This window comes from Cryptomeria japonica, chromosome 10, assembly GCF_030272615.1.
Source record: "Cryptomeria japonica chromosome 10, Sugi_1.0, whole genome shotgun sequence".
In the NCBI taxonomy this organism is placed as follows: Eukaryota; Viridiplantae; Streptophyta; class Pinopsida; order Cupressales; family Cupressaceae; genus Cryptomeria; species Cryptomeria japonica.
The window spans coordinates 723,361,098-723,381,656 of NC_081414.1; the positions used below are offsets into that span (position 1 = coordinate 723,361,098).

The 20,559-nt window shown below is 36.0% G+C and overlaps 1 protein-coding gene across 3 annotated transcripts in view; it reads left to right on the forward strand.

Annotated features, from left to right (window-relative positions):
- Positions 1 to 16,832: 16,832 nt before the first annotated feature.
- Positions 16,833 to 20,559, forward strand: part of LOC131040062 (uncharacterized) — a 150,284-nt gene continuing 146,557 nt past the window's right edge. The window contains exon 1 of one of the 3 annotated variants that reach the window (XM_057972953.2): positions 16,833 to 17,090. The gene's annotated coding sequence lies outside the window, so the exon portion shown is untranslated. The other 2 variants (XM_057972954.2, XM_057972955.2) reach the window with 2 other exon arrangements.

Consider the following 20,559-nt stretch of genomic DNA (forward strand, 5'->3'; position numbering starts at 1 on the left):
ATGAAATTTTAGAATCTGATCCATTAGCTGAATAGGACTCCATTTGGTCAAAGATTCTTCCTTCGGAGCTCTTGACATAGCTCATTGTCCATTCGAGAAGGGAACTTCTTGGTTTAATTTGAAAACTTCTTATCCTTCTAGAAAGGAAAAAGGCTTGAACTTAAATTTACTCTTTGGGGAAGCCAACTCCACACTCTTTGATTTCTTGATGGCTTCAACTAAAGTAGGTGGATCAAATGCTTTGACCCATCTTTCAAGGGCTCTTCAATACCTTATGTGAAAAGAACAAGCAGTCTCTTCTTTGAAATGCTGCAGAACATAACTGAGAGATTTTGGAATTCAGTTATGTAATTATCCAAGGAGCCTTGCTGTTTGAGTTGAGCAAGCTCTTTGAATTTCACCTCCGGATCCTTAGAATCAAACATTTCAATCAACTTGTTGGTGAATTCAACATAGGTAGTTATCAAGTTATGACCAAGGGTGACCAACCCATGGTACCACCATTCGTGAGCAACTCCATCCAAGTGCAAGGTAGCGAACTTGATGGCTTCTTCTTCGGGGATAGGTCTCAAGGACAAATAATTGTCCAACTTCTGCACCCACGCTCCAGCTGTACTCTTATTGCTTCCATCAAAATGCACTAGAGTAATCTTCCCAAGAGCTTGTTGATAATCTCTTGGAGTGGAGTATTGATTATCATACCTTCCTCCCCTCCTCTTCTTCTGATTCATGTACTAGTCAAGAGACAAGATATTTTGGATCTGTTGGGGAAGTGATGCTTACTCCATAAAACTAGCTCGAATCTCATCAGCCACAGGGATTTTGACTTCAGGAGGTGATGTTTCCCTTGGAAGGAAAACTGGTTGCAAAGGTCTTGTCACTGATCTTACATGCATTCCACTATTGTTCTTGCCATTCCCATTACCACCCAAGTTGTTGGAAGTGTTGGCATTATTTTCACTAGTATTTTGATTATGGTTTGATTATGTCCTCCTCTAGCATTGTGTCTAAAAGTGGCTATCATCTAGGACATCATGTCCATCATAGTATCAATTTTTTCTCCATTTTCTCCATAGCCACAGATGCATCATTATGACCGAATATTCTTTCTCCCATTGAATTCATTGAATCTACTGAATCAACTTCCTTATCTCTGTTTTTCAAAACCTCTGAAAAGGTTTCTTCCACTAGCATTGCGGAATATGATATTGTTGTCTTCTTTGTTCTCTATTGTAGTAGCGGATGTGTCTATCACTCATGGAGAACTTTGATCAAACCGAACTCACAGGCTGGCAGGAAAACCAACTCTGATACCACTGTAATATCCCTCTTAATTTTGTAAATTTTTTTTTCAAGAAGATTAGAAGCACAACAACACTAGTTAGGGTTAGAGAAATGGAATCCAAACCGACTGCAAAGAACCCTACACCTTTTGATCACCGAGAGCCTAAATTGGGAGGGTGAGAGCATACAGTAGCAAGAGATTGTTAGTCACAAACTGTTGAAAGTACTGATTATTATAATAATGGGTGGCAAGTCAACCCTTCTATTTATCCAACGAGTAAACAAGGAAACTTGGCGGTAAACCAGTCAAGTGAACAAACACTCCCAAGAATGAATCACTCTACCGTAATATTGAGGGAGGACTGGACACAGATAACAAATCTCAACTCAACTGCTTGTGTAGTGAGAGTATCATTACAACAAATATCACTCAACTGCTTATGCAACGAGAGGACCATTACAAATAGATATCACTCGACTGCTTATGCAGCGGGATGACTGAATTACAAATATCAAATATAGGTGGCAAGCCAACCTCTTCCAGTTTTCAACGGGGTATGCTTTACAATCTAGAAGTGGTTGATAATACTACTATTCAACCTTACAAAATAGAGAGAAGAGATCAGAATAGAAGAACAATGTTGTTCACAATTGATAAATACTATCAAAACCACCTCAAGCATAAACACTACTGTTGTTCTTATTTCTGACACTTAACAATGCGCAAACCAGCCACTACCGGAAACACCAAAATGTTCATAACTCATTCTAATCTACACAGAATCACACCAAATCAAAATAAAATGAACAATGCAACTTAGGCGAACATTATAGAAATTCAAACCTACAACTTAAGTCCAAAGATCAATGACACACATCCCAAGGCAACTATGGAAAGGGGCACTAAAGCTGGAAAGTTCGATCAACAATAAATAATTCAATTCAGCGAACCAACCTTTCCCCTTTTGAGGACATCATTGCCTATATGAAGAAGAACTTCAGAGCCAATACCCATGTAGAAATGCACATCAAGCAAGAAGGTACGATCATAATATGATTTCAGCCACTATATGCCCAACACACACCAAAAACACAACAACAACATAGAAACTCCAAAACACACACTGAAACTGAATCAAGCAGTCCAAAAAAATGTCACTAGAATCAACTATCCAGCTAGGAACTGTGTCTCAAGTACGAAACTGAAGCAACTAGGAAGCTCTTCCACTTCAAATTTAGTCACTGACCATTCCGGTAGCATAACGGTGTAAATTCTCAAGATAACCAAATGAGGAGCCCATCCCTTGTATATATAGATTTCTCCATCCGAAATTCAAATGCAAATGGTGCTCAAAATCATTTGAAATCCACTTTATTTCATTTCATGTTCCTCATCAAGTATGGTGTCCACTTTCCCATCTTCCTAGTCGTACTTTTCCAAGGAAAATCGCCAAGTTATAACATTGACATTACAATGCATAAAAGTCATTCATTTTTTATGCCATAACTTAGGGAAATAAACTTGTGACTTAGGACAAATAATTTAATGTTCTCCTTCCTAAGTCATAGCTCCAAAATAATCAATAAAAATAATTAAATATTAAGCTTTAGAATAAAATAATAATATTTAATTAAACAATTATAAATCAACCACTGATTGCTGCCAAATCAACCATGCAAACGAAGGTGCAGGAAACACTAATCTGAACTTGATTGGAGCTTTGCCCAAGACTGCCAAAAAGAGCACTGCCTAAACTGACACTTACTAAAAATAGTAAGTCATGAAAACACCTCCTAAAGACATGCTCGTCAAACCTTGTGAGAGAGCTTGAAAAACCTAGAAAAACTATACTATCAATTCAACCCAACACCCACTTACTAAAACAGTAAGTTCAGACATCTCCTTAGAACTGAATGCATGCTATACCACCGTGAAACTCCCAAAAAACCCAGAAGGAACCCACGAACATAAATGTAGAATTCCCACCAAACAGTCCTCAAATGGCTCGTGTAGAACTCCACAAAAATAGGAAGCCCTAATTCTCATTCCAATCAGCCTACGAGTCTCCGAAATAGGCCAATGGACCATTGATTACTCCTTACTGAGAAGGGGATATTACACAACCCATTCCAAAGAGATTTTAGAGGCTAAAACCTTGATCTCTACAACTGATTTGTTCTAATAACATAGATATACATGGATGAGAACAAGAAATTATATAATGATTCAAACAAACTTAACCTTGAAAGAATAAACACTTTAAAAAAATAATCCAATCATCCTTAGAATAGTTAAAAGTTTTTAAAATATATTAAATGCAATCATCCTTATAATAGTTAAAAGTTTTTAAAACATGTTAAACGTGCTAAGTATTTCAAAATAGAAAGAAGTGTAAAAATATTATATAAAATAAAATACTATCACTATAACTCATTAGTTAAAAAAAAATACTATACCTAGAACTCATGAATTGTATATGTACATATTTGAACCCTTTAAAAAACCTTCTTCTAACTATAATAGAAAGAACATGAAATGGAAAAAAATCATTATTCCTTGTGAATCTTTTTAACAACAAGAGATGCATTTGCGTCAAGTTCCTGCCATAATATTTTTGTATTAAAATTGGAACTACGGTAATTTTTAGTAATAATATTAAAATTTAGTTATGGTTATTAGGTAGATTCTTAGCCTATGTAGGTGTTTTGACTCTATTTCCTTGTTTCACATTCCTCCAGAGTGGAATAGAGTTGCAAATTGGCTAGTCAAATGTGCATTAAAACGATTATAGGGTTGGAATGTTGCAGATAGAGGTCATTTACCTTTGGATTTATCTTGCATGTTCAAGCAATTGGTTCTTCTCTCTTGGGTCATTGGCCATTGCTGTTTTGTAATTTTCTTTTGTGATTAATAATTTTTTACCCCTTTTATGCAAAAATAATAATAAAAATTTAAAATTATTTTTTAATTTTTTGCATGATAAGATAATGTACAACAAAATTAATATAAAAGAAATATATTTCACAAAAAAGCATTACATTTGATTCTTGTCATTGTTTATGATGTGTTAAAAAACTAGATTTGTTGTAGAGATTTTGTGCGGAACTAAAATTAAAGCTTTATTCACAATATTTTTTAATCATTAAATTAAAATTAATTAATACATAATTATAATAACTATATAGCTATTATTTTAATTGAAAACCATAATAATAATAATAATAACTAACATCATGTATAATTATATACTTATAATAATTATTATATTATTTAACATTAATAGTATACATAATAATAATTATTAATTATTTAAGTATATTTATTTAATTTATATATAATTAATATATTATAATTATTATTATTTTATTTTATTTTGATAAAAGTGGATATACCACTAAATTATATTAATATTTTTTAATCTTTTACAAGGTGTCTGGTTCAATGAGCACTTAAGGGAAAGAACCAATAAGAAAACCCTTCAGTATTGCTCCAAATATCACAAAGCCTACCTACCCATTACAAAGTGGCCACCTGGGCACATTCCACAATACCCAACCCCTTATTACATAATCTTTCCATTAGATACAAAAGAAGCTGCCAAAAAAGGCATACAAGAAGATAACAACATCATAATCTTCCTTTTAGATCAATGTGAAGAACAACAACCAATTACACTATAGAATAGCAAAAATGACATCCTCGAACCACCCCTAGCTACAAAGAACGATTCTCCAAACCATTTATTAGTATGAGACAGAGAATAAGAAATGAGATCATTGCAAGTGAGCCTGCCAAAATGAAAACCGTGAGCAAACAAAGGATAATCTAGATAAGAAGGAGAACATGATGCTGGAAACCCGATGGAACCAAAATGAGGCCAAACCAAAAGATCACCCATAAATAGAGCCAAGCAAACAAAAGAGAAACAAGAAACCACAACACATACCAAATAATCTGCAATTTCCAAGAACCCGAAGACAACCACCACCTTCCAAGCCTCAAAATAATCATTCGCATGAAGCAGATTGCATCCCCACCCACAAATCTCATCTTAACAAATGTGTAAGACAACCAATAATAAGAATAGAGAGAAACAAAGCCCGTATATAACCCAAGCCAGGTGAGAGAGAACATCATAACAACAACACCATGAAGCGAAGCACGACATTGCATAAAAACTGCAATAACCAGCTCACCCAAAAATAATTACCAAGCCCACGATCCGAAGGAATGATCAATCAACAAAGCTGAAAAGCACATCCAAACATAATTACCCAATCAAGCGACCAAGTTGCGAACCATGATAAAGATAAATGCCAGAGAAACAATAATGATTGACTAAAAAAAGAATGGAGCGAAGCAGCTCACGAACAATGATCAATCAAAAAAGGATAAAGAGCACATCCCAACATGATTACCAAGTCAATCATCCAAATTGCAGATCATGATAAAGAGTAATGCCAAAGAACAATAATGATCGACTGAAAAAGAGTGCGTGAGAACATCATAAACCAGTAAATGACCAAATAAGCCTGAGCTGTTAGACAAGAGACATATCACGCGAATGAAACTCCATCACCATCCCCGTTCGTAGAGAAAATACTTACCATGTATGCCATCAACAAAAGTGTTACCAAAAGATGAGACAACACCCTCCCTAATGGAATACACACAAGAATGTCCACATCGAACTGGGTATGTGATGAAAGTATCAGACCGCAAACCAACATATGATACCACCAATCCAAAGAAATGAATCAACCGGGCAAAGATCAGATTATACATCGAGAAGAACAAGAAAACACATGCCAGACCTAATCAAACAAGAGGGCCTTGAACCCAAATTGTCTACCATAGAAGACTAAAAGAGAATGCTAATGCAAGAAGAGGGAATATCCATAGGGAAGACTTCCAAATATTCCACGCCCTCAACTGTAGCCTTATTAGCAAGAAAATCAACAATACAATTAATTTCCTTATAGCAATGAGAAATAGTAAAGGAACAAAAACACTTTAATTGAGAAAGAATTCAGTCTAAAAGGTATTGTAAGTGCCAGGAGACACATTTCTTATTGGAGACCGAATGAAAAACCAACATTAAATCCCCTTCAATGACAATATCCTTAATGCTCAGAGAAATAGCTAAATCTAAACTGAATGATAAAGCATGGAATTAAGTAGAATTGTTGGAACCAACACCAATAAATTTACAAGCAGCTTTGACAATCTTTGAATTATGATAAAAAAGGACAGCTCCGATCCCAGATTTACCCGGATTACCCTTGGTAGTCCCATCAAAAATTAACTTAAAAGAATATTGCAGAGGAGGAGACCATTTAGCAAGCCTATGCTTGACAAGAGATGATAAACCTAATGATACAACCCCATGAGATGGAATGACTCGAAGAGCCTCCCATTTCCATGTCACCCAATTATCCCAGTGGGAAAAGGAACACTAATGTTCCAAATTTTTATAAATATAAGAAAGCACCACTTCAAAAATGGAAGATTGAATCCTATCAAGCACATCCATCAATGAAACAGATTTAAGCTTAAAAATCCTAGAGTTCCTCTTAAGCCAGATATTGCAAATAACAATAGACGAAGCCACAATCTAGAGACAAGAGTAAAATGAAGACAAGTACAACAAAGGCCAAGCCAAAAAGTGAGATAATAAATTAGGACCAATAGCAGAAGACCATCCAAGCATACCAACAACCCAAAACAAATGGACAATGCAAAAACACATGATCCATGGATTCCATGAAGAAGCCACAAAACACACAAGGAAACACCACTGTAATTCCAAGCCTATCTAATCTCATCCCTGTAAGAACTCTATCTTGAATTGCAAGCTAGGCAAACGAACCAGCTTTAGGAAGACAAGCTGAATGCCAAAAGAGCCGACAAGGCCAAGAGGGGATAGAAGAGGAATGAGATAAGACCTTGTACCTCTCCTTTACTGTATAAGAACCTGAAGCATTCTTAGTCCAAATCAAGACATCCTCCCTATCCTGAAATACTAGCAATCTCTTCTCAAGTTCCTATAAATAAGCGTCTTTGAGTTCTTGACTTATCAATACAGAATCAATGGATTTCCAATGAAAAATAGGATAGGGACTTGAAGTATCAACAACACAATAATCAACAACAAAAACACCCCAAAGATCAGTGAGGATATCAGATAAAGGAGACCAATCCCAAATGGAAGACAAGGCAGCATGACCATTCCAAACTTCATCCCAAAAAAGGAGCCTTTCTCCCATTATGAATTACCCAAGAGAGGTGAGGAAGGATAAGCGATCTACAACTAACAATAAAATTCCAAAAAGCTGATCCATTCGAGAGAGATGAAGCTATGAATAACCGTTCTCTAGGAGCCCCCCTCAGATACTTAGTAAACATAAGGAAAGCCCATTTACTTGAAGAGTCCATATATAGCTTCGAAACAAGTTTATCCCCCAAAGCTTTATTTTGAGCAACTAAGTCTCTGATACCCGAACCCCCCATCTCCTTAAGAAGACATACCCTATCCCAAGCTAATAGAGGGATCTTCTTCTTACCCCCAATATTGTCATTCCAAAGAAAGGATATTAAAGACACCTTAAGTTCATGAACAACCTTGGGAGGAGTTTTCAAAATAGACATTAAATAAATAGGAATGGCATTAAGAACTGACTTAATCAGAAGAATCTTACCCGCTAAAGAAAGCCATTTATGATTCCAAGAAGAAATTTTGGAAGATACTGCATGAACCACTTTATCCCAAAACATTGCCTTATCCGATCCAACAAAAAAAGGAATGCCTAAATACTTACAAGGGAAAGAACCCACTTGAAAACCCCCAAAATGAGTCAATCTACTCTGAACTAAAGGGGAAACATTCAGAAAAAAACACCTTTGATTTAAGACTATTAACTTTCTTCCCAGAAAAAGAAGAGTAGTTAGCAATAATTTTCTTGATAACTCTGGCCTCTGCCAGTGAGGCTGAACCAAACAGGAGAGTATCATCCGCAAAAAGATAATGGGATTGTGAAATCGAATACCCATCAATTTTAATACCATTCCAAAGGCTTGAAGATCTAGAAGCAGAAATGGCCCTACTAAAAGCTTCAGCTAAAAGAATAAATAGAAAGGGGGAGAGAGGATCCCCTTGCCTAACACCTCGAGAGGAAGAGAAAAAGCCAGAAGGGGAACCATTAAGCAAAAATGAAAAATGAGTAGAAGAAATGCAGGAAAAAACCCATTTAACCCAACTATGAGCAAAACCAAAGCGATTCAGAACAAAAACTAACGAATGCCAATCTACTTGATCATACGCTTTAAGCATATCAAGTTTAAGGATCATAGCCAGAATCTTCTGAAGTTGGATGGAATGCAAGATCTCATGTGCAACAATATCACCCTCTGAAGTTTCCCTCCTAGGAACAAAACCACCCTGATCAATAGACACAATCCTGGGAATGAGTTTAGCCAACCTAATTGAGATTGCCTTAGTAATGATTTTATACAAGGTATTACTTAAAGCAATAAGACGAAAATCAGAAAAAGAATTAGGATTGTCCACCTTAGGAATAATGGCAATAAGAGTAGTGTTAAGCTCCTTCAAAATAGTTCTATTTCGCCTAGACTCATCAAGGGCTAGTAAGACATCATTCCCCACAAAATCCCAACATTTTTGAAAAAACAAAGCTGTGAAACCATCCGGTCTCGGAGCCTTCTTTGGAGACATGGAAAATACTACCTCTCTTAACTCAAGATTAGTAAAAGGAGCCATGAGCATCTTATTATCGTCCTCCATAACAGGTGGAGGGATTGAATTAACAAAGCTATTATCCGAAGTGATTAACTCAACATAAAGCAAGGACTTAAAAAATTTAATAGTCTTTGAAGCGATGGCACCATCATCTGTCAGATAATTCCCATTGGAATCATGGATGCAAGATATCCTATTACGTTGCCTCTTTAGTTTGGTTGAAGAATGAAAAAACTTAGTATTCCTATCACCTTCTGATAACCATAAGTCCCTATATTTCTGCCTCCAATAAGATTCTTCCCGAGCCAAAACTTCCTCAAGCTGGGCTTTCAAACATTTAAGCCTATTGAAGGACAAATAATCCATACCAAAATTTAAAATAACCTCATTCATCTACTCAATTTCCTCCTGAATCCTAGCCTTTTTCCCAAAAATATTCTTAAAATGCAAAGAATTCCATTCTCTAATCTTAACTTTAAGAAAGGCCAACTTCTTAACAATCTAATACATCCTAGATCCACTGACATGAGGAGCAGACAACCACCACATTTTTAGCAAGGGCAAAAAACATTGATCCCTACACTACATCGGTTCAAATTTGAAATGAAGCTTCCTAGGGGCCCTATCCTCAAGAATAGAAAATAAAATAGGAAAATGATCCGAGCCAGTATAAGGAATAACTAAGGAAAAGAAATCCCAATCTGAACTAAACCAACTTTTAGACACCAAAAAATGATCAACCTTTCAACAATTTGACACAAATCCTTTCTCATATTAGTCCAAGTAAAAGGGCCATTTTGAGTTTTACAATCAACTAGGTTCAATTCCTTAATAAAATGACAAAAATCACCAATAATATGCTTGTTTGGAATGATACCCCCCGCTTTCTCATCAAGACTTGAGATAGCATTGAAGTCACACCCAAAAACCAAAAAGGCACCCATCAATGGAGAAGCAATCACAACTAAACTTTCCCAAAGTTTCAATTTCTCAACAATACTAATAGGACCATATATATTGAAAAGCCAAAATTTATCATTGGAAAATATACTCTTCACTAAACCAAGCATCCAATTGGAGGACGAAGCAACCAAAGAGAGATCCACACAAAAAGCATTCCAAAGGAAAGAAAGCCCTCCTGAAGCCCCCACAGAAGAAGAAATACAAAATTTCTAGGGCTTCCAAGAAGAAAACAAAAACTCTACAAAAGACAAATTTAACTTAGTTTCTTGCACCATCACAATATCACACTTCATTAAGTCCAACTGGGGCTTAATCAAGCATCTTTTGTTAGGGGCATTTAAGCCCCTAACATTCCAGGATATGATCCTCATTGACCTAGAGGGGAGGCAAAGGCTCCCCTCTTTTCACAAATGGAAGTTTGAGAGATCATTCCCTTAGAAAAGTCCTTCTTAAGACACCTTTTAGAAGCCAAGGCCCTTGTAATAGGCAGACTAAAAGGCTTCTTCTTCCTCTTCCTTTTGGAAGAATCCATTGGAGAAAGAAGAGTTGATTGAATACCCACATCAATTTCCAGTTGGATCTTAACATGCTTAGGTTTACGACCCCTCTTTAAAAGGGTATTAAATGGAGAGGCAGGAGAAAGTGGAGACTGAATCAAGGGCAATCTACCAGTGGTACCTAAAGGATCAGGTCCACCAAGAAGCCTATCCTTATCTTGATCTAGAACCTCATAACCATTGCTACCCAAAGGAACATTTAGGAAAAAAGGATTCATATCCTTATCCGGATCAAACACCTCAAAATGATTAGTTGTAAGAAATGCAGATAAATCTTTATCCAACTTAACTAAATCATTATCAATCAAGGTAATCACTCTGTCTACTATATCAGAGTTAAGGGAAATATTTTTCATGTTAACAATATTTTGCACTTGAGCAATGAGATGATCATCTGGAATAATAAGAGGACTATCCAAAACCTTATGAGAAGATTTAGGAAGGGAACCTATTTTGCCTTGTTCATGAGAAGGTTTAACCAGATTATTAGATTTTGAAGAAGGATTAACAAAAACAATAGGTAAAGAATTCGGGGGGACCGAACAATTAACCTTATCAGTAACCAAAGAATTTACAGGAATGGAGCAATTAGTCTTATCCAGAATAATACCAACCCCAGATGAGGCATTCATTCCCAAGGGATGTGAAGGTGGGATAAAAGAAGGGATATTAGAATCCTTTAAAATATTATGCATTTTATCCCAAGAGAATGAATCCAAGTTAGTAAAATCCCTCCCAGCAGAGGATTAGAGTTCTTTAGAAGCAAATTTAGACAACACCCTTTTCATATAAAAAAATAAAGCAGAATCCATATATATACAGGAGCGACCAAAACCATCAGAATCCCTAACAATGTTTTGACACCAAATACCAGCAGTAGACCTAATATTGCAAGTATGAGGAGGAGATATGATTGAATTAACTAACACACAAATTTTAGCAAGGAACAAATCATCCTCAAACACCGAGTGAGATAATAAGAACTTTCCAAAAGAATTTGCAATTTTTTGCAAGATATCAGAATCAACAAATTCAGAAGGCAACTGAGGGAGCTTAAACCAGAGTGGGACCTATTTGGAGGAGACCCAAGAAGGCTCAAAGAGGGGTTTCCAAACCTCCACAAAAATTAAATTCCTTCCCAACCAGAAAAAAAGAACTTCCAAAGCCTTATCTCTAGCTTCAGGTGAGTCAAAAACAACAATGAAAGAACTAGCAGACAAGACTTGGAAATATAAAGTGCCATACTAGTGCGAATGAATCCTATACTGCAATTTTAAAAAGGGGAATAATGTAATGACCCTTACTATAAAGGCCACTAATAAACCCCAAATCTGAACTGAGACAATTTGTCAAACACTTGGCATGCACTGATTTGTTTTGTTTGTGATGTAGTGTTTCAGTATGATAGTTGTTTTGAGCATCAAGTACAATTGAGATAACAATACCAATATTGAAATGTAACACAATGAACAATAATGAAACTCTAAATATTCATGCAAGGACTTCAATGCTAATATATCATGAATTTCCCAAATTCTGATTGCATTGTTCAGTAGACTAATTTTCTAAAAATGTATGACTGTTACAAACTCTTACACATGAGCACTGAATTTATGACAAGAGAATGTATAAACTATCACACATGAACAATGACCTTGCAATGCACCTTCTCTACTATATCAATCCAACTACAAGATAGCAATGTCTGATTACAATGGATTATTTTCTGAATACATATATGACTGTTACAACTGTGCACTTCTATCATAAAAATTGACAACAAAACCATGCAATGGAACCTGGAAATCGCTCCTTGAACTCCGATTATGAAATGCTGATGAAAGGAGGACTGGACTGTCCCAAGAATGCCCTGCTGTCACTACCGTACTGTCCCTGCTGCAGGCCGTACCTGGGTCGTACTGTGCGGCTGTAGTACCAAATTTTGAGCTGGGATGAATTCAAAACCCTTATTCACTAAATACAAGCCCTCAAATCAACCTTCAATTGAAATCCAACATGAAATGGCTGAGTACCATCTCCAATAACGCAACCCTTTAGAAGATATTTCACTTCCTCAGTTATGCTAATCTAAGGGAGTTATCATTCCCAAAGATCAATGATATTTGCAGACCTTCAAGCTCCACAAATGCTCAAGTAGATGCACTAGAGAAAATAGACTTCAATGCCAAATGAGAGACCCATGGGGTCTATTTATACACTTTTTAGAATCTTCCTCTAGAAGTATCCATAACTTTCTAGAAGTATCCATAATAGAATCTTCTAGAAGCCTCTTAGTCTTTCTAGAAGTATCCATGACTTTCTAGAAGTATCCATAATAGAATCTTCTAGAAGCCTCTTAGCTTTCTAGAAGTATCCATAATAGTCTTTTAAAACCTCATTGCACTTTTTACATAAAAAGTAACTTCATAAAATAAAAAGTGCACCTCAATAACATTTTGGCCCCAAATAAAAAGTAATAATAAAATATAATAAATATAATGTCTCCAAGAGCATAATGAGCCATCCAATCACCAAATAAATGCCAAAATGACTCTCTCATCACAACCATCTGCCTACGAGAGTCTGGAATAGGCAAATCCACGTAAAGTGTCATGTCATACTAAAGAGGGGACATGACAAATAACATCACCCCAAACCTGAATGATAATTGCAAGCGCTTGAAGGTCTCGAGATTTCTTACCCAACGGATTAATAGAGGCATCAATTGAAGGCACCAGGAGCCAAACTGTCTGTGGCTTTGCAATGCCCATATTTTGATTAACAACCAAAGGACAATCATCACCGAAAGCACCAACTGAAATCTCCCTTGGTGAGGAAAGATTAGGGTTTGCCGTCGACTGCAACTCCATCGAGGCTTGTTTAGTGGAGGAAACCCTAGCCCCAACATTGTGCATGACATTCAAATTAAGCTTAGTCACATTAACAACATTGAAAGCCCTAAGTTTATCAACTCCACTAAAACCCTACTGCCAAACAACAAGAACCTTATTTGCAGCCTTCTGAACATGCTTTCCCCTCTGCCTAAAGAAACCTCAGAAATAACTAGAAACAAGATGATAACGGAAATCCCTTCGCTGAACATCCGACCGATGGAAACCCTCATCAACATGTTGACCATCATGTTTTACGGCCATGTCCACCCACTGCCCACCACGAAATACCCACTGGGGAACGTGGCCCGTATGCTACCCAAACGGACCCACAGGTGGCGGGGATCTGCGACCGCCTCATCTCCCCTCCTGCATATTGCGAAAATTTGTAGATATTTTTAAGATTCAAAAAAATATATTATAATTATTTTATTAACATGTATAAATTATATTACATTATTTTTAACTATTATATCAGTATCTAATAGTTTTATTTTTATATAATATTATATAAGAAATTATTATCTCATCATTATATTAATGGATTAATTACAACTATACATCTAATTTTATAATATGTTTGATATTTTTAAAGTTATTATTAAAAATCAATTCACTTTATGGATAAAAAAAACAAATGGCTTTATCAATTATTGCATTGTCAAAAGAAATATGACAAATAAGCTAATATTATTATGTAATAGTGGTACTTTAGTAAAATATTATTATCAAATATTATTGTAAGAAAATGCCAAAAAAAGATTCAATTAATAGCCAAATGCTTACATCATACTAATAACACTGTAGAATACTATTATCCAATAGAGATAAAACAATTTGTGTATTTTGAAATAAATTTGAAAAAATATAGACATTAGGAACTAATAAATTTAAGAAGTCCTATTATTCATATGCTTAATCCTAACACTAAGTTCAAAATGATCCTATCTTTTGTTTGCTTCTTATTTTGTTAATTGGTTCTTTAACGATCATTGGTTGTTCTTTGCTTTGGGTCCCATAGACTCCTTCATCTTGTGGACATCATTAAAGATATTCATTCGTTTGTTTGTTGCTTTGGGTCCCATAGATTCCTTGGTCTTGTGGACATCATTAAAAATCTTCATTGATTTATACATTTGTGGGCCAAATAATTATTTGTTTAATAATTTTCAACCAAAACAAACAAAAGCAAAAGCAAGCACCGATTCGTTATCTCAACAATAAAGAAGGCTTTTATTGCCAACTAAAAACTCAATTAGAGTTTAATATAATGTTTTCTTAATGCTATTACTGTCACAAAGTTAATGAATCTTTAGATTTCATTGTAAATTGTAATTTTGATAAAGATATATTGTCTTTAATTGTCAGCTCTAAAGTTGAAGATTAATCTCTTTTTGTTTGCTTAATCAATGTTGATGCTATCATATTCTTTATTTATGGTAAACTTGATGCTATCATATTCTTTTATTTTTCGTGAAATGCATTTGATCTTGACCTAAAGCTATGAACCGGTGAGGTCATAATGGAGGATGCCATCTTCATTTATCAAAGCTGAGGCTCAAACCTATGAGCACATTAGATTAGCAAAGACATAAGTCTACGATCACAATGGCCCAATAGAGAGTTGAATCTAAGTTACAAACAAAACATGGACTATCAGAATGTTTTAGAAGTGACATTGGGGTCAAGCAGGGCTGCCCATTATCTCCTACCCTATTTGGGCTATACATTGACAAGTTAGAGGAATGGATAGACAAGTTTGGGGGTGGGGGGAGTTCATCTGACCAACTATGTAATCAAGCTGCTTTTATATGCTGATGACCTTGTTTTAATGACAAAAACAACACAAGATTTGAAAGAACACTTGAAGGCTCTAGAACAATTTTGCCAAGAGGCGGGGATGCAGGTGAACACTAGCAAAACCAAGGTCATGATCTTTACCCTGAAAAGAAAGAAGGTCCATAGAGAATTTGTCTTTGAGGGAAACATCTTACAAGTGGTCAATGAATATAAGTACCTTGGCCTAGATTTCCACAATAAACTCTGTTGTTAAACATGTAGAACAAAAAGGATCCAAGGAGGATGGAAAGCCTTATACTCACTCCAAAATAGATGCAGAAGAGCATAACTATGGGATTGGAAAACTAAGAAAACTCTTTTTGGGCTTCCTGTGGTTCCGGTGGTATTGTACGGATGTGAGGTATGGGGCAACATCACTTCAACAAGGAAATAGAGACAAATAGAGAGATTACAAAAGCATTTAATTACAACTAGTCTCAAGATTATATCATCTATCCCATATGAAATTGTCCTAGCGGAGGCGGGGGCTTTCCCTATTGAGGCATTAGCTATGTTCCGATTGATAAGCTACTTAAGGAGGTTAGAAAACATGGAGATACATCGCTGGCCAAAAATGGCAGCAGGGGAGAAGTTAGACAAAAGGAAGAGCACATGGATGAATAAATGGAGTATTAACCTACAAGATTGCCCGCATAACAATGGAGAAATAAATAAATGCGTATAAGAAAAAATCAAAGAAAACATGTAGGTAGGTCAGTTGGGGAGGAAAAAAGAATACTATATCAAACACTTCAATCCTATACATGACCATACACAAAAGAACTACATAGGAATTGACATAAAGTGGAAGGCAAAAATGCTAATTGCTCAAATAAGGACCAACTCACATCAACTTAGATGCGAAACTGGGAGATGGATGATACCCAAAGAGGAATGGGAAGATAGAAGGTGTAGATATTGCACGCAAGGGGTGGTGGAGACTGAATGACATTACATCATGGAGTGCCTAGCCTATAGTGACATCCAGAGTAAGTATGTTGAGACACTAAATGTGAACACCTTAAGTAGTCTATTTGACGAAGAAAAGATACCAAGAGTTGCAGATTTCCTAATCAAGTTACACAACAGAAGATCCAAGATGCAGAAGGAGAAGGATAGAGAGGTTTAATAGTTTGGATTTGTTCGGGCTTTGCATGCCTTATTTGCTAGCTATCCGTGTGTCCCATAGGCTATTTGGCCTCGTGGACGTTATTAAAAACATTCATTCATTCAATCTTGGTGGCCACAATAACATCATCACCACACTATGGGAAGAACCCAATAAATCTGGTGATTTATTCATATTTATGAATGTTAATTATTTTGATATTTGATCTCGCTCAATATACTCAATAAAAAACAAAAACAAAAATAATAAAAATATAAGTTGACCTATTTTTAAAATTCGGATTGCCAACTGATCAAATCTATCGAAATTAATTGCACTCGACCAATGCGTAGTAAGTAATGAATGTAAAAGAAGTCCTATTATTCACGTGGATCTGGGCAATGAATTGGATTGATTGTTTTTTTAACTTCCCACTAGACCAAAATGTATGTCTGTTCCATACGTTAGGGGCCAACGATGGTGCACCCTATACGTGCGCCCGTCGTCACGTGGATCACATGGGTCCCTCTGATCCTAGGGGTTTGAAATCTCCGCACAGTAATATTTGAAGCTTCTTTATATTTTTAAATGGACAAATTACATAGATAGGTAGGGATAAATAATCTTACGTCGTATCATGTGAATGCTGTGATGAACGTATGCTGGGAAAAACAACTGCATATCCAGGCAAGTGAGTTGTTTCAGCTTATTTTTTCTTACCTTTTTTTTTCAAATGTTCAGAGACAGTCCAAGTTTCGCTTGCATTGCCGATTTCAAATGGTTTCATCCCATCTCCTTCTTAGTATTCTTTTACAAAAGCTTTGTGTGTATATATTTTTGTGATGTCCTTTTGAATGCAAAAAGGTTTTGAGCAATCAGAAGCAGTGGAATCAGCAAAATATTATAATGACTTTTTTTGTGGATGTCTTTTTAATGGAAACTGGTTTTGTGTGCAATATTTGAAGCCTCGTTGTATTTCGGAAGGGACAAACTATTAATGATACCATGTTTATGTTGTGATGCACACATTCTTGGGAAAATGATTGCGTATCATGTTTATGTTTCAGCTTACGTTTCGAATGTTAAGGTACAGCTCAATGTTCACTTGAATACCAGGTTTAAAATGTTCACTTGTATAGCCTCGAGTGTTTGATAATTTAGATAAGGGAGTGTAAGTAATTGGGTGCTAGACATTTCCTGACTGATTGGCGCAATATTCACAGTTCGGTTCATATTGTAGACTTGATTTTGATTATAGGCCTGAGTTTGAGCTTGGGAAGAGGTGCTAGGAATTGGGTTAAGGGGCAGCATATGCTGTATAACAGCTTGATTTAGCATTGGTATTTGGTTGGCCAAGGGGAGGAAGTGATTTGACTCCTTAACCTTAGGACATTAACTGCCTTTCAATGATCATGGCTTTAGAATAGGCTTGAGAGAGAGTTGATCGAGCAAGGGCATGACCCTTCACAAACATGGAGGCGAGAGGATCAAGGGCTACCAAGTACATGTGGATGGTGGTTGGTTCAGCCGGTTTATTAGGGATTTTAATTTTGGTGTACGGCATATGAAATATCCTGTTAAAAATACTTAAAGGCTCGTTTATATTCCCTTCTACAGTAAGCGAATTGGTTATATCACAGTGGGGTCTGTGGAAGCTGAAAACGATTAAGGAAAGAGTTTTCCAATTCAAGCCATGACGTAAGTGATCTAGCAGGTAAAGTAAGATACCAGTCATACACGGATCTATCGAGTGTATATGGGAACATATGGCAACCTACGTCTTTTTGTGTATTTGAGCTTGAATGGATGCATCATTATATACATATATGTGTTCCTCAGTTGTACGTGTTCCATTAAATTGAATTTTGTGTGTAAATATATGTGGGTTCTTGGGCAAGTTGTCGATTTGTTTGGGAACACTCAGAGGGATTGTTATCCAATGCCATAAAGGTGGGTTTGTAGCTTTAGCATCGTAAATTGTAACCGGTCCAATTTACACCTCATGTTTGTGCTCCCACTTTAGCATGTCCTATCTCCATCCCCTCTCTAGGTCCTGTTTGAACCTATTTTCCAATTTTGATGTCATGTACATCCTTTGGTGGGTCCTACTATGTGATACCCTCCCCCCTAGTTGCTTATTTTGGTCCTGTTTGTAGAAGGACCAAGGTGTGGGACACCCTGGTCCCTCTCAAAGGGGCCCCAATTTGAAATGGGGTAGGATCTATATCTCCCCGATAGCATTTAATTCCTGGGGTTACACATGATCGTTGGGTGTTGGCCTACTCGATAATTTACCAAGGGAACCCTATATAAAGACATCCTATCAATTCATTTTGACATCCATTACATACCTAAAGTATTCGTGCATCCGTGAAGTATTCATCATCAAGCATTTTTAGAGTTTGAAGGCTACATATTCATCCTTCAAGCATTATGGAGCAAAGTGACATCAATCTTTATGCAAGCATATGTGTGATCAAGGTTTTTCATGTTCATGTGTTTGTCATGCCATTACATTCAACATTTGTGATTACATTCAAAGAGCATTGCATCATCATCAATAATTGTAGATCTGAGATATATTTCCTTAACATTTATTTCAGTATTTGCATTATTTCATTCAAGGCTAATTCCTAAACTGGGGTTTGACTTAGGCAAACCCCTATACACAACATCTTTCTTTCTCTTTCTATGTGTAGGAAACAGGCTTAGGAGCTATACTTGGGAATTCCGGTAGAGTCAACAGTGACGAATGGGTCAGCTTTGGACGAAGAAAAATTCGGAGGACTAGGGCGGATCTGTTTTGCTACCTAGTCTCAAAAAATCAGGCCGAACCTCTGGGAACAGGTTCTAAACATTTTTTTTTGCCCAGATCTTAGTTGGTGGCTATGTGGGACATTTGTAGCTTATTGTTTCTACCAGTTTATTTCAAGTATCCATGGTTTTGCTCTAATTTCACAATTTACAATCCATTTCAATCTAGAAAAAGGGTAGCAAACCCTAACCAGTGAATCTAATCAGAATTTCAGCCCTTTCCTTATATGGATTGAAATTGGATCTATTAGGTTCACTCTTCTTTCAATGTATTGGCTAATATGGTTAATTAGTAGCCTTATCCTACTTGGTGAAACCCTAGTTCCAAATTACACCATTACAATAGCCGTCCCTTGAAATTGAGGTGTCATGGTTTGATGGCCGAGCATAGTTAAATGTGACAAGTTGACGGTCTGCCAATAGATTAACAATTTAATTTCTAGGGTCGTTTCACAAGAAAATAAACAAACCACAGGGATCAAAAGGAGTTGCCTTGATCATGAGAGTCACTAGTGAATACTTTAGAATCAAAAGGCTTGAGTGAAATCTTAGAACTTGATGATGTATGTCTAGGATGGAATTCCAATTTACTGTCCTAGCACCAAAATTGCATAGGCCAACTTTTCTCTTGAAAAGAGACATTAGAATCTTCCCAAGGTCTTAGTGTTGCAAGATAACTATGTGGTGTATTGAGAATAATTTAACAAGTGGTCGTCTTGTAGGAACCTAAGAGGTGTATCACAAGGTTAGGTTGAAGCTCATATTTATTGAAACAACAAATTAAATGAACACATGAAAAACCATATTAATCTACTTAAGGCCAACAAACATGTTTACTTTAGAGAATAACATAATAAATATTTATAAACAAATAAAATATTGCCTTGAACACTCATGAACAAGCCTTTATCTGCAGTAAGAGAGATGAAAGTAAAAGGGAAATTAAAGAAAACCTACTGTAACGATTTGAAGAAAAGAAAAGCAAATTGTAAAGGGTTTTAAAGAGATGGGCTTGTTATTTCCTAGAACAAAGTTGAATCCAATGCTATGTTACCCCACGTTTTGGGTATGGGGTAGAGCAGGTATGGGGGAATGTGTTTTGAGGATGGGGATAGGAGGGAGGCATTTTTTGGGGGATGACAAGGGACGACTATTAAAAAAATTGGAAAAATTTAAAAAATATAAAAAATTTCAAATATTCATATGATAACATTCATTAGGCAATCATCACATCATATAACCTTAACACATAATATTGAAGTTCAATTGATATTTTCATTTATCTTGCCAATAAAATGTAACTTCCATTAATTTGCAACAATAATTATCAAGCAAAAACCATGTGC